This window comes from Notamacropus eugenii, chromosome 2 (assembly GCF_028372415.1).
Source record: "Notamacropus eugenii isolate mMacEug1 chromosome 2, mMacEug1.pri_v2, whole genome shotgun sequence".
In the NCBI taxonomy this organism is placed as follows: domain Eukaryota; kingdom Metazoa; phylum Chordata; class Mammalia; order Diprotodontia; family Macropodidae; genus Notamacropus; species Notamacropus eugenii.
Genome location: NC_092873.1, coordinates 168259562 through 168272377, shown reverse-complemented (window position 1 = coordinate 168272377; position 12816 = coordinate 168259562). Strand labels below are relative to the sequence as shown.

Genomic DNA, 12816 nt, shown 5'->3' with positions numbered 1-12816 from the left:
GTAAGAGCAATAAACAAATATAATAAGTAACACATTAATAGGTAACTCACTTGAATTTCAATTTCACTTCATATAACTTTTATGACAACATCCTGTAACTTTTGCAATTTGCTTACAACAGAGAGAGAGGGAGGGAGAGAGGAGAGAAAGAAAGTGAAAGAGGGGGAGAGAGAGAGAGAAAGAGAGAGAGAGATTGGTTTGGTTGTCCTTTATGATCAAATAGGAGCAAAATGACATTACCATGTTGAGGTCAAGGTACAGTGCACTGGACTGTGGCTGATCAGACCAATATGAGCCGGGAAGGCTTTTTAATGGGTAAAGCACAAAAAATCCCTATGAACATTTGGAATAGAGATGTCTCTAAATTTGTATATCTAACATTTCTTTTAAATTACTGCAATTCTGTTTTGGTCACAGAGTTCTTTGATTGTAGGCATGCCATGCTGGGCAGCCCTGCGTCAGTCAGTGTTTCCCATGTCGCCCAACTGATTCCAAAGTTCTTCAGAGAGAACTTGAGAGTGTCCTTGAATTGCTTTTTTCTGACCTCCATGTGAGTGCTTGCCTTGTATGAGTTCTTGGTAAAGCAGTTTTTTTAGGCAAATATGTTTGGCATTGAAACAACACGGCTAGCCCATTGGAGCTGTGCTCTCTTCAGTACAGTGGGAATGCCTGGCATGCCAGCTTGAGAAAGGACCTTAATGTCTAGTCCCTCATTCTTAGCAGATGATCTTTAGAATCTTCCGAAGACAATTTAAATGGAAGCAATTCTATTTCCTGGCATGGTGCTGGTGTCCTGTCCAGGTTTCACAGGCACACAACAACGGAATCAGTACAATAACTCTATAGACCTTCTGTTTGGTAAGCAGCCTAATTAATAGCTCCTCTCTCCCACACTTTCCTTCAGAGCCTCCCAAATGCTGAGCTGCCTCTGGCAATGGGTCCTTCAATCTCATCATCTATGTGTATATCCCTGAAAAGTATACTGCCAAGGTAAGTGAACTTAGCCCCAGCATTGAAAATTTCTCCATTTGCTGTAACTGATGGTTCTACATATGGATGGTGGGATGCTAGCTGGTAGAGGGCCTCTGTTTTCTTGGTGCTAATCATCAGGTCAAAATTAGCACAAGCAGCAGAGAATCAATCCATACTCTGTAGCATCTGAGCCTCAGAGGGTACATCGAGTACACAATCATCTGTGAACAAAAGGTTGTGCACCAACTCTCCCTCCACTTTAATCTTAGTTTATAGCCTTTTTAAGTTAAATAATTTACCATCAGTGTGATAGCTGTCCTTGATGCTGCTGGTCTTGTCCTCAAGGAAGACATCTGAAAACCTCATGCTAAAAAGCACACTGCCCTGATTTACTCCAGTGGTGACTAGGAAAGCTTGAGAGCATCATCTATTATCCAGAACCCAAGCAAGCATGCCTCCATGAAACTTACATGTATATTACATGTACATGTGAAGCTTATATTTACATATGTGATGAATACCTATTTATAGAAGAGGCAAATATATAAACATATATATTTTTTCCATGAGTAATGTAGATGGAGCCTGTCTCTCCTGAGCAATCTAAAATCCATTGATGGTGATTTGGTTCCTGTTGCTTTGTTTTCTGCCACTGTGGCCCCCTCTGTATTAGTAGGATGATATTATTTATCAGCTTTGAAACTGCACCAGATGCCAGTATTGCTTTTTTCTACTCCCTGCTCACTTGTGCACTAATTTATTGTCTGGTTACATGATAGGCTAAACCTCACAGGATAGGAGGCATGACTAAGTAGAGATTCCAGTTAAATATTTGCTTGAGGGGTAATGCAACCTTTAGCTTGCAAATCACTATTATAGAAGAGTTTTGACAAAGATGGGGCTAAAATGGGGGCTTCATGCTAATGTACTCATCTGTGGAATCACAGGTTTTAGCTTAGGCAGCTGCCTACAAAGTAACCTTAAACAGTCCCTTCTCCACTTGGAGCATGTTTATAAATGACCACTGTGTAAAAACTATTTTTTTTTTTTGCAAAGAACTAAGTAAACTGAAACAGTTGCTGGTGTCTTGCAATTTTTCATAGAGCTTTAGAAGCAGCTACAATGTGGGGAGGGGGGAGCAGTTCTGAGGAACTGGGGAAGGATATTGATCTTAATTATGTTAATCCTTCCCAGCCATGAAATAGGAAGTTGAGATCATCCCTCTGGATCACCATGGATATGTTGATTATTGCCATAAAATTGTTTTTGTGTAACTTGCACACATCAGGCTGTTCCTTCGGGTTTGTTAGGGATTCATGAAATGGGAGCACATATTCCGGTGGGTCTCTCTATAACATGGTACAATACCGAAGGCTAAGACTTTTAAAGTTTTCTAAATGTTATTGCAGGGTTACAAGTGAATAGGTTAGCGAATGCTTCTGTTTAACTGCAGTAGACATGGGTTTTCTTCATGCAAAGCTCTTTCAGCTGTGCCCATGGAGGGCCTTTACAACTCAACATCTTTCAGGCATAGAATAATAGGAGCACTTTGTGCCTTCTGCACACCAGAGATCATCATGAATTTTTTTAAGGTTGGTTGATTTTTACAGAACCCAAGTGAGATAAGTAAACATGTTAAACTTCATTTTACATGGGGTTAAACTGAGGCAAAGGAAGATTAAGTGACTTCTGAAGACCACACAGAAAATAAGTGGCAGCTATATAAACTGATGTATAGAAGATTCTCTGATGTCCCTTTGCTTTCAAATAAACAATAAAAAAAATCCAACGCAATTTCCTGAATATTTATGTGCTTTTCTGGAAAACATTTCATTTTGATTATACATTGATTAGCTAGCATCCATCTGGATCACCAGGGCAGTAAAAGTTTCCTAGAATCCCTAAGTCATCACATAGTATTGTAAATAGCATTTGATGATTTCATTCAACTCTGATTTTACTTTGGTACCTACTCTAAAGTAATCCTCAGGAGAACCGTAGTAAATATTAGACTTTGGCTAACTTCTCTAATGCTAAAACTTCCAAGAGAAAAGCAAAAAATGCAATCTTAGTGTAGTGCTGACTACACTAAGCAAAAATATTAAGATAGTTACACACATCCTGAGTAATTTACTTTCTGTCGAGACATTTGGTGCCATTTAGACACAGCCATTGTTAGGTCATGAGTGGATGGGAAGACAAATGTAATTCAATAGTTGTCTCTGTTTTCAGAATACATTCTTAGACTTAATAAGTCCAAAACATTTCTTTTAATCATCACTAAATGTACATTAATCCAGGAACTTATTTTCTTTTCTTTTAAAACAATAGAATCTGAACCTTAAGAAAATTTTTGTCAAAAGAAAAATACTGATATAACAATATACACCATCTTACAATTTTTGATCCTAAGGCCTTCTTCTGATGAGATTTGTTCCAAAGTGGATTAAAAGTCATAGAAAACCTTTAATGTTTTTCAGGAAGGAATATCTACGTAAATTCAATGCCAAAAGATTATTATGTCACAGTAAACACTATTTTTTTTTTTTGCTTTTGGGGGCAATCCAAGACTAGGAAAACAGAGCTCTGACTGAAACTGATCAGCTGATACATTGCCTAATAGAATTCTTCACTTCCTTCAGGACTCAACTCAAGCATCCCATGAAGCCTTTTTTTTTTTTTTTTGATGAACCCATATGTTAGTGCCTTCCCTCCCAAACTATTCTATAATTAATCACACTATGTTTTCTTTGTATTCAATCTGTATATATTTTTCTATATATGCTTATGCATGTACAAGTTATTTCTTCCAACAGATTATTAAACTCTCATAGGGAAGGAATTGTTCCATTTTTGTCATTTTAGAGCCAGTGCCTGATGCAAATTCCATGCTTAAGAAATGTTTGTTAATTAGTTGTTTCTTTAGGGCCCTATCAACAAAATACAGAATAGCCTAGAAAAGTATTGAAGTATGTTAGAAAGTTCTCCATCTACTTATGAGAACAAAAATTCTACTTAATTTTTCAATGCCTCATTTTCTTATAAAATGTCAGTGGCAATCCCTGACATCCTCCTACCTCAAAAAGATTAATTTCAAAAGTGGGAAAAAAATCATATTGTAGAAATAAAACAAGCAACTGATTTTTACCAAATTTTCATATTTTTCCAGAGCAATGTTCTGCCAATATGTAGACATGCTGCCTCTTCCTGCTTTCAAAATGCACAGCCATTATTCTATGTAACCAAAGAAAAGAAAGTTCTTAGAAGTTTTTCAAACTTAAAGCCAGGGTATGATGTGTATGATACTAGTTGGGTACCTACATCACTAGTCTGTTGTGAGGAAAGAAATTAGTAGATCTTAAAGTGCTATGTAAAGACAAATTATCATTATTACTCATCAGGTAAGGAAGATAAGACATCACACAACTAAAATGATTATTTACTTTTCCTCTTTAATACAGTTTCCTCCTTTACAAGTTCTCAATGTGCAGATTCTCTCCTCATGGAATGGAAGCCTTCCACTGCCTGGCACTGCACTATTTCCACTTCTGTTCCACCCACAAGCCTCTGCGCTTGGCTGACTAGCTTTCCCTATCCTACTCCACTTTTGGACATGGTTTCTAACTTTTCTCCCTCACTACACATCATCCAACACAAGGGATGGGAGTGTGGGGCTGGGGTGAAAGGGAAGAGATGTGATTTCAACAGATGTTTCACACTGATAGCAAAATCATCTTCCTCATTCATCATCTGACTATGTCATTCTCTTACTTACTAAAATCCCTGAGTGGCTCCCTAGTATCTTCAGGACAAATACAAAGTTTCTAAGCCCCTCCACAATCTGGCACCAACTTACCTTTTTTAGCTTTATTTCATACTTTTCTCTTTGCACTTCAAATAGTACATTTTCTAGCCAACTAACTTCTAGATCTTTTTTTTTTTTTTATTTCACGGGTCTGCTTTGGTTCTTTTATATGTCCTGACCTCTATTGCTGAAACATATTCTCTCTGCATTATTATTGCTAAAATTTGTCTTTTTTTTCCTTCAAGACTTGCCTCATATGCCATCTCCAGCAAAAAAATTTTCCCTGATCCTGCCAGCTAAAAGTTTTCTCTCAATCTTTACTTCACTACCACTTCAGTCATTTTTCAGTCTTGCCCAACTCTTCGTGACCTCATTTGGGGTTTTCTTGGCAGAGATACTGGAGTGCTTTGTCATTTCCTTCTCCAGCTCATTTTACAGATGAGGAAATTGAAGCCAAAACGAAGTTAAGTGACTTGTCCAGAGTCATGTAGCTACTACGTGTCTGATGTCCGATTTAATGTCAGGATTATGAGTCTTCTTGACTCTAGGCTGGGCACTCTATCCCCTGTATCACCTAGTTGTCCATCTTTTAACTTAGTTATCTTTTTCTTATCTTTTCTTGGTCTAAAAATGAATCAACTGGCCCTATCCTTTTCTTAATAATAATAACAATAATAGCATTTAAATAACAACAGTTGTGACAGGTGCCAAGTGCTTTACAAATGTTGGCTCATATGATCTTCACAACTACTTTGCAAGGCAGGCGTTATATTTATCCTCATTTTACAGTTGAGGAAATGGAGGCAAACAGATTAAGTGACTTGCCTAAGGTCATATAGCTAATAAGTCTCCGAGCAAGATTTGCACTCAGGTCTTCCTGTCTTTGAGTTCTGTACCACCTTATTTCTCTTAAGTCATATTTATTTATGGTAACACTATTTCACTACCACTTCTTCACCAAACTCTAAGTGTCTTGATAGCAGTTAACTACACTATTTTTCTCTTTTTAGCCCCCATGCCAGGTACACAAATATATGAGTGCATATATACAATATACATACATGAATATCTATGTGCATATCTATGAGTATATATTTACACATATATACAATGAACTGTGATGTATGTACACATATACACATCTACTGTGGGCAGTGTGAGTATTATGTATAATATGTATAATTTGTGTATATAGTATATTATATATGTTATATATATAAATTTTATATATGTGATATATATATATATACATATATATGCTCATACATACATATATGCCTATATGGAGGCAGGTAGGTGGTTCAGTGGATAGAGCTCAGGGCCCGAAATAAGAAAGACCTGAGTACAAACTTGTCCTTAGACACTCACTAGCTGTGTGACCCTGGGCAAGTCATTTAACTTCTGTTTGCCTTAATCTACTGGGGAAGGAAATGGCAAATCACTCTAGTATCTTTGCCAAGAAAACCCATCCAGGGTCATGAAGAGTCAGACATGACTGAACAACAATAACAAGTAAAAATAAAATATATAGATATATATATATATACATATGTATGTACAAAAACCTATACATATGGCAGATCTGTGATTTCACTTGGTATAGGGAGCACTCAATAAGGAGGCTATTAATAACAATGCAGATCTACAATCATTCTGCAATAAATAAAATCTTGAAGAGTTGCTTGGGATCCTGATATGTTATTTGACTAACCCAGGGTCACACATCCCATTTGGAGTCAGACAGGACATGTGAATTCATGTCGTCTTGGTTCCAAGACAAGTTCTCTATTCACTATATCTTGTTGCCTTTCTCCAGTTACAGAGGAGGTACTTAAATAAATAAATGTTGAGTTTAATCAGACTGATGTTCCTAATACTCTTTAGCTATTTTCTTCTGCTCTCATTATTTAATCCAGAGTAGATTCATCAGTCAGTCATTATAGCTGCTTCTTTCTTTTGGGTAAAGGATAGCTCTTCCAGGTTCTGACTTAGACCCATACCTACACTCCATTCCTTTTGCTATGTGTTTCTTTTCTTAGGCTCAGGCTTCCTTTTTTGTTGAGTCTGCTGTAGGATGCTCAGAGCATAGATTTAGAACTGGAGAAGACTTAAGAGGTCATCAAGTCCAACTCTCTCATTGAACAGATGAGAAAACTGACTTCCAAAGAAGTTAAATGACTGTCTTATGGTGGCATTTGTCAGGAAATGTCAATGCCACCCTCTGCAAGTATTCACCCTTAGCTAAACCCTAAGTTCTGGGTTTCGCTAGGGTTCTGACCTACTACCAAGTTCATAATTTCTCTAGTCTCAGTTTCCAGATCATTGAAAAAATTGAGACAACAGGCCCATCCTAAGCCTTGCTTCTGCCATTTACTAACTCTGTGACCTTGAGAAATGCACTTAAGTTCTCTAAGGCCTCATCTGTAAAACGATAGGGTTGGTCTAGACGGACACTAAAACCAATTTCAAATATACTGTAAATCTATGATCCTATAAGATCTCTCTTCATGACTATGGTTCTTAAATCAGCTCTATCCACACCCCACAGAGTTTCCTGGATATCACTGCTCCTAGATTACACCACTGTAAACTACCTAGAATTCAGATGTCCTCCCTGGGATTGGAGAAGAAGAGAATTATTTCTTAGAGTTCCATTCACTATAGATTTCATTCAATTATTAAAAAAGATCCATGCTCTTTTGGCCTGCACCCTCCCTCCACTTAATAAAAGTTACTTCGTGAGTTGCAGTGGCCAAAAAAAAAATCTTCTGGTGGCCAACCTTCTGGTAATGAGCTTTCCAAACTTAGCCAGACTCACTCTCAGGCGACAGACACACAGTCTGTCACTGGACCCAGACTCAAAGATTTTGCAGCTTGCACTAGAAAGTTTGCCAAAGCTTGCATTCCTCTGGCAGAGGCTTCAAGAGCACAGCATTACCCTCATGCTGGAAAAAAAAAAAAAAAAGCTCCAGAGAATGGCTTTCCTGGAGGCATTCTATATTTACAATAGGGAAAGACACTTTATCTGAACAGTGATTAGAAACAGATAATCCCCACCTTCAGGAAGGGTAGGGTCATGACAGCTCAGGAATTACAAATATGACATCTTCTACATCTATAGGTAAAAAATCTTGAAAACTAGAGTAATTTCCCCCAGCTTTAATGTTTCTAACTTTATATGCAAAGTAAAACTTGTAATTCTTTTAAGTTTCTCCCTGCCCCTTGTGCCTCCTTCCTCCTCCTCATTCCCACACACGTTTCCTATTAACTTGAATATAATGGTCTCTTTCCAGACATCTTTACCGGGGAACACCTGTATAGGCTGTTAGAGTATCTTTTGGTGGAAGACTAAAGGAGCATATAAATTAAGGGCTGAAATGTTCAATTCTTGGGCTATTGTGGTCACCTGTTAGGAATTGCTTCTGTTAGAAGTGACATCTGCTCCCTGTCCTCCCCCACCCCAGCTCCACACAGTCTCCTACCAACCAGCTGTATCCAATAACCTCTTGCAGGTCTCCTGGGTGCCCCTTTTCAGGAATGGGTTCTTCCTGCCTGGGCAGGAGATCCAAAGTGGATTATTCACCATGCTCCATTATCATCTGACTTTTTTGGTAATTCTTGCCTTTGTTTGTGACATCTTTTATGTTTGAAATCTTCCCTACCCCAATCTCTATCTGTTGAACTCCCTTCCTTCCAGGTTCATCTTAAATGCCTCTTTTTCTTTAGCTGGATCCTCCTGTTCTCAGTTGAAAATGATCTCTTCATCAAGTTTTTCTTCTAGCACAATCCTCTAACACTGAGAACACATTCCTTACCATCATTTGTAGATTGAAGTAGTATTTGTGTCATTTGTATTGAGGGCAGGATTTATGTTGCATCTTTTATCTTCAGTACCTATTCCACGTACTGAATACATTTGGTGAATTCATGATTTCACTATTATGGATACTTTCTTCATCACATACAGTTCATAACCTCTCCTGTACAATTATACACATTTTCCCATAATTTTTTCATAGAAACTCCACCCAGTACAAAGGCGATTTGCCAATTAGTTCTTTTACTATTTGCTAGATGTAGCACTGAAACTGCCCACCTTTTATCTCTCTTTCTAGTTACATGACTGACCTATCTCATTTCCTGTTTCTTGCTCTTTATATCACTTTGGCACTTTCATTATCATTGGCAGCATGTTACCGCTTCCTTACACCCACTATGAGTGTCGCTATTGCTCTGAGATCTATTGGTGATTTTGCTTCCTCTGAGATCATGGTTCACATAGTAGGCATTTAAATATTTCTTGAATGTCTGATGAACTGAATAAAGACAGTAAGGTGTGAAGAAGCAGCACATAATAGTGAAAGCTTTGTTTCAGCCTCTTCATTTGTCCTTATCTATTTCTTGTGTCTGATAACCTAATATATGACTACCTACCCAGACGTGAATCCCACTTACTTATTGATCCTTGATCTATACATCCTTGGTGTATGTAAGGTGAATTTTAGTGTAAGTAAGGTGGATTTTAGTGTGTGTAAAGTGAATTTTTGCTATTATTTCTTAGAGTTCAGTTCCCCAGGATCCACAGCCATAACAATTTCTCGTTCCCAAGTATGAGATACGAGTTCCCACAGCTATGATTCAAAATATCTCCACCATGCTTGCACAGCATTATACAATGATAAATAATATAAGCATCCACTGTGGCTGCACAGCGAGGTACAGAGATGAGGTGATATAAACTTGGGAGGCTATTTCAGGCAGTGTGCCTTCTTTGTCTGTTACCCTATAAAGCAGGTGGTCACTGGAATGGGGAACCTTAGGGTTGAATGCGCAAATGCTGTGTGTGCCTCAGTTGGCCCCCATTGAGGCTTGGGGAGAACCTTAGGGTTGAGTGTACAAACTGGAATGCTGTGCATGCCTTGATCGGCCTTGATCAAGGCTTGGAGGAATCTGTATTTGCCTCATCTGGCCTACATTGAGTCCTGAGGGGCTTTAGGGGATGACCAAGTTGTGCCTGTCTCAATTGATCCTTCTCACTAGCCCCTGTGAGAAGTGTGATTTAGGGAATGTTGTAGAAGCTGTGCTCCCATTATCAGCATCGTCTTTTGAGAAAATTAGAGTAGAATAAAGTATGATTATTAACCCCTTCTTAGTGTCTTTCCTGTCTGACCAGATCAAGAGTGAACCGTGCTAGTAGCCCTCCTGTGTGCTGTTTATGTCTTACAGATGGCTTTGCCTTCCTATTTAGTTTGCCATGAATTTTGAATCATAATTTCTTTTCATTTCAATTGTATGTACTCCATTTGGGGCTGATTTCTCTGTTCCTAATTTCTACACTAATTTTGACTCTAGGTTCTCTTTCTCTCTCTGTCTCTCTCGCTCCTCTGTCTCTCCCCCTCCCCCCATTATTCCCTCCCACTTCCAGGTAGTCACTATTTTGATGCCAGATTTACAGGTATGAATCAATACACGTTACAAATTATCTGTCTTATAGGTAATCCAGCCTTTATCATGGCTGCTTCACCATCTGCCATTTTAATGACACTTCAGAGTTGCTTATTCTCTACCACCTGATATAGAATCATGCAGACACAGTTATCTAGGGCTTAGTTAGTTGACAACCATCAGGGTCCATAAAAAGCACACTAGGTTTGAAATTAAAGGAACTTATTTCAGATCTCAGCTCAACCAACTGTGATCTTGGAAAATAATAATGATAATGATATTTACATAGCAATTTAAAATTTACAAATTCTTTACAAATATTATCTCATTTTATTTTCATTACGACCCTGGGAAGTCTACATTGTCCAGATGAGAAAGAAAGGGCTAAATGATTTGCCTAGGCTCACAGAGTTAGCAAGTGTCCAAGGCAGGATTTGAATTCAGATCTTCTTTACACCACGGACAAGTCAAAGAAGTATTTTATCTCAGTTTCCTTGTTTTTAACATAGGGGATGGCAGTTAAGGTGATCTCTAAGGTTCCTTCTAACTCTTAATCTAATGTCCAGGTGAAACAAATTTCAATAGGCTATATTTGTGCTGGTCATTCACAGAACCCATGGAATATCAGAACTAGAAAGGACCTCCAATACTATCAACTTCAACTTCAAGTTAGACAATAATTAGCATTTTAACATCTTAGACAATGGTTTTTCCAACTTTTGTTTAAAGTCTTCAGTGAGAGGAAAAGCCACAGTATTGCAAAGCATATCATTTTTAGATTTGAAGAATTTTTTTTTAAATTAAGCTCAAAATAAGCCTGTCTGCAATTATCACTCATTGTTTCCAGTACTGCCTTCTGGGGCCAACTGATCAAACTTGTTCTTTTTTCCACAGGACAGCCCTTCACATATTTAAAGACAACAATCATGATCCACCTCCCAAGTCTTCTCTTCTTTCAGCTATAAATCCTAAGTTCCTTTGAACAGTTCCCATGGGGAATAAATTTGTAGCTTACAATAAGGTTTTGGTGAATTGAGCTAAATTGAGCCTGCTCCCACAGAGACAGAGATGGTACATGGGAAAGTATATCCATGAGGTATTGGGGAGGAGATATTTGTGTGCTTGGTTCTGCTATATCTCTGAAGTAAATATTCCTCTGGGGAGAGAGAGAGAGAGAGAGAGAGAGAGAGAGAGAGAGAGAGAGAGAGAGAGAGAGAGAGAGAGAGAGAGAGAGAGACAGAGAGAGAGAGACAGAGAGAGAGAGACAGAGAGAGAGAGACAGAAGGAGGGAGGGAAGGAAGGAAGGAAGGAAGGAAGGAAGGAAAAAGAGAGAGAGAGAGATAAGGAATGGAGGAAGGAAAGAAGGTAGAGAAGGAAGAGAAGGAAGGGGTATCTGAGTACTGACAATTAAGGCACACATTTGGTGAGATTCTCTCCTTCCAAGTAATATAGCTTCAGCATGAACCAGCCAGGATTGCCTTACATTTTAAGATGGCTCCTTCCTCTCCTCAATTTCCTAAACCAACCATATTGAGGCTTTATTTTAACACAGGATTATTTTCTGAAAGTGATACCAAGTGACACACTAATAACATGAAATAAATAAGAAAGGCAACATAGTGTGATAGATAGAGAATTGTCTTGGAACCCAAGAAGACACAGCTCCAAGTCCTACCATTGATACATACTGGCTGTGTGACCCTGGCCAGGTTATATAAATTCTCAGTACTTTGCAGAAAATGTGTCAATCTATATTGGTCGTGGAAACTCCCAACTGAAAACTCCATAATGGGTGAACTGATGAGGTGATGGGGGGAAACAAAAATCATAACTGAGTGCTATGAAGACTGACTGCAAGTATTTTCATGTTTATTGTCTCCCTCGTAAAATTGTGAGCTCCTTCAGGGTAGGACTTTCTTTTGCTTCTTCTTTTTTTTATATTTCTAGTGTTTAATGCAGTGCCTGGTACATAGCAGATGCTTAATCACTGTTTTTTGAGTGACTGGACCTTACTTCCCTTACTTTAAAAAATTTCTATCTTCCTTGAGACACCATGGAAAAATGCATGCTGATGCTTTACCTCCTCCCCAATAATTTATGTAATCTTAAAACTGGTATACATATAGAATCATCTACTTCACTCTTCCCTTTCTTGTCAATTTTGAGCAAAATGATGGCTGTTTAATGAACTTTTGTCTAGTATCCTCATACAGGCCTTGTTACATCATAACCAGATCTGTTGCACGTGGTAAACTGCTGATCATTTCCAGACGTTATCTGGTTTATGTGAGATAATTTGTAAGGCAATGTTATGTAGGTGTAGTGGACAGAGAATTAGCCCATCAGGGAGAATTTGGTGTTGACTGCCTTTGACAGCCATGTTGCATAAATGGTTAGAGAGTTAGCATTTGAGGGAAGGTGACATTTGTTCAAGCTCAACCTCTGATTCAAACATTATATTGGGGTCTAATAATAATTCTGAATTCTGTCATCATAGTGCTCAGGCTATCACCCAAATGAATTGCACTTTAAGATTACAGTGTTAATTCAGACTTGAATCTATACATATTTAGAGGAGAGAAAGATGGGAGGGA

At 38.2% G+C, this 12816-nt stretch overlaps 1 long non-coding RNA gene across 1 annotated transcript; it reads left to right on the top strand.

The window, feature by feature from the left end:
* Positions 1 to 274: 274 nt before the first annotated feature.
* On the top strand, positions 275 to 11244 carry LOC140526546 (uncharacterized). Its single transcript, XR_011974416.1, has 3 exons — positions 275 to 315; positions 905 to 990; positions 11117 to 11244. It is a non-coding gene; the product is annotated as an uncharacterized lncRNA (long non-coding RNA).
* The last annotated feature ends 1572 nt before the right edge of the window (positions 11245 to 12816 follow it).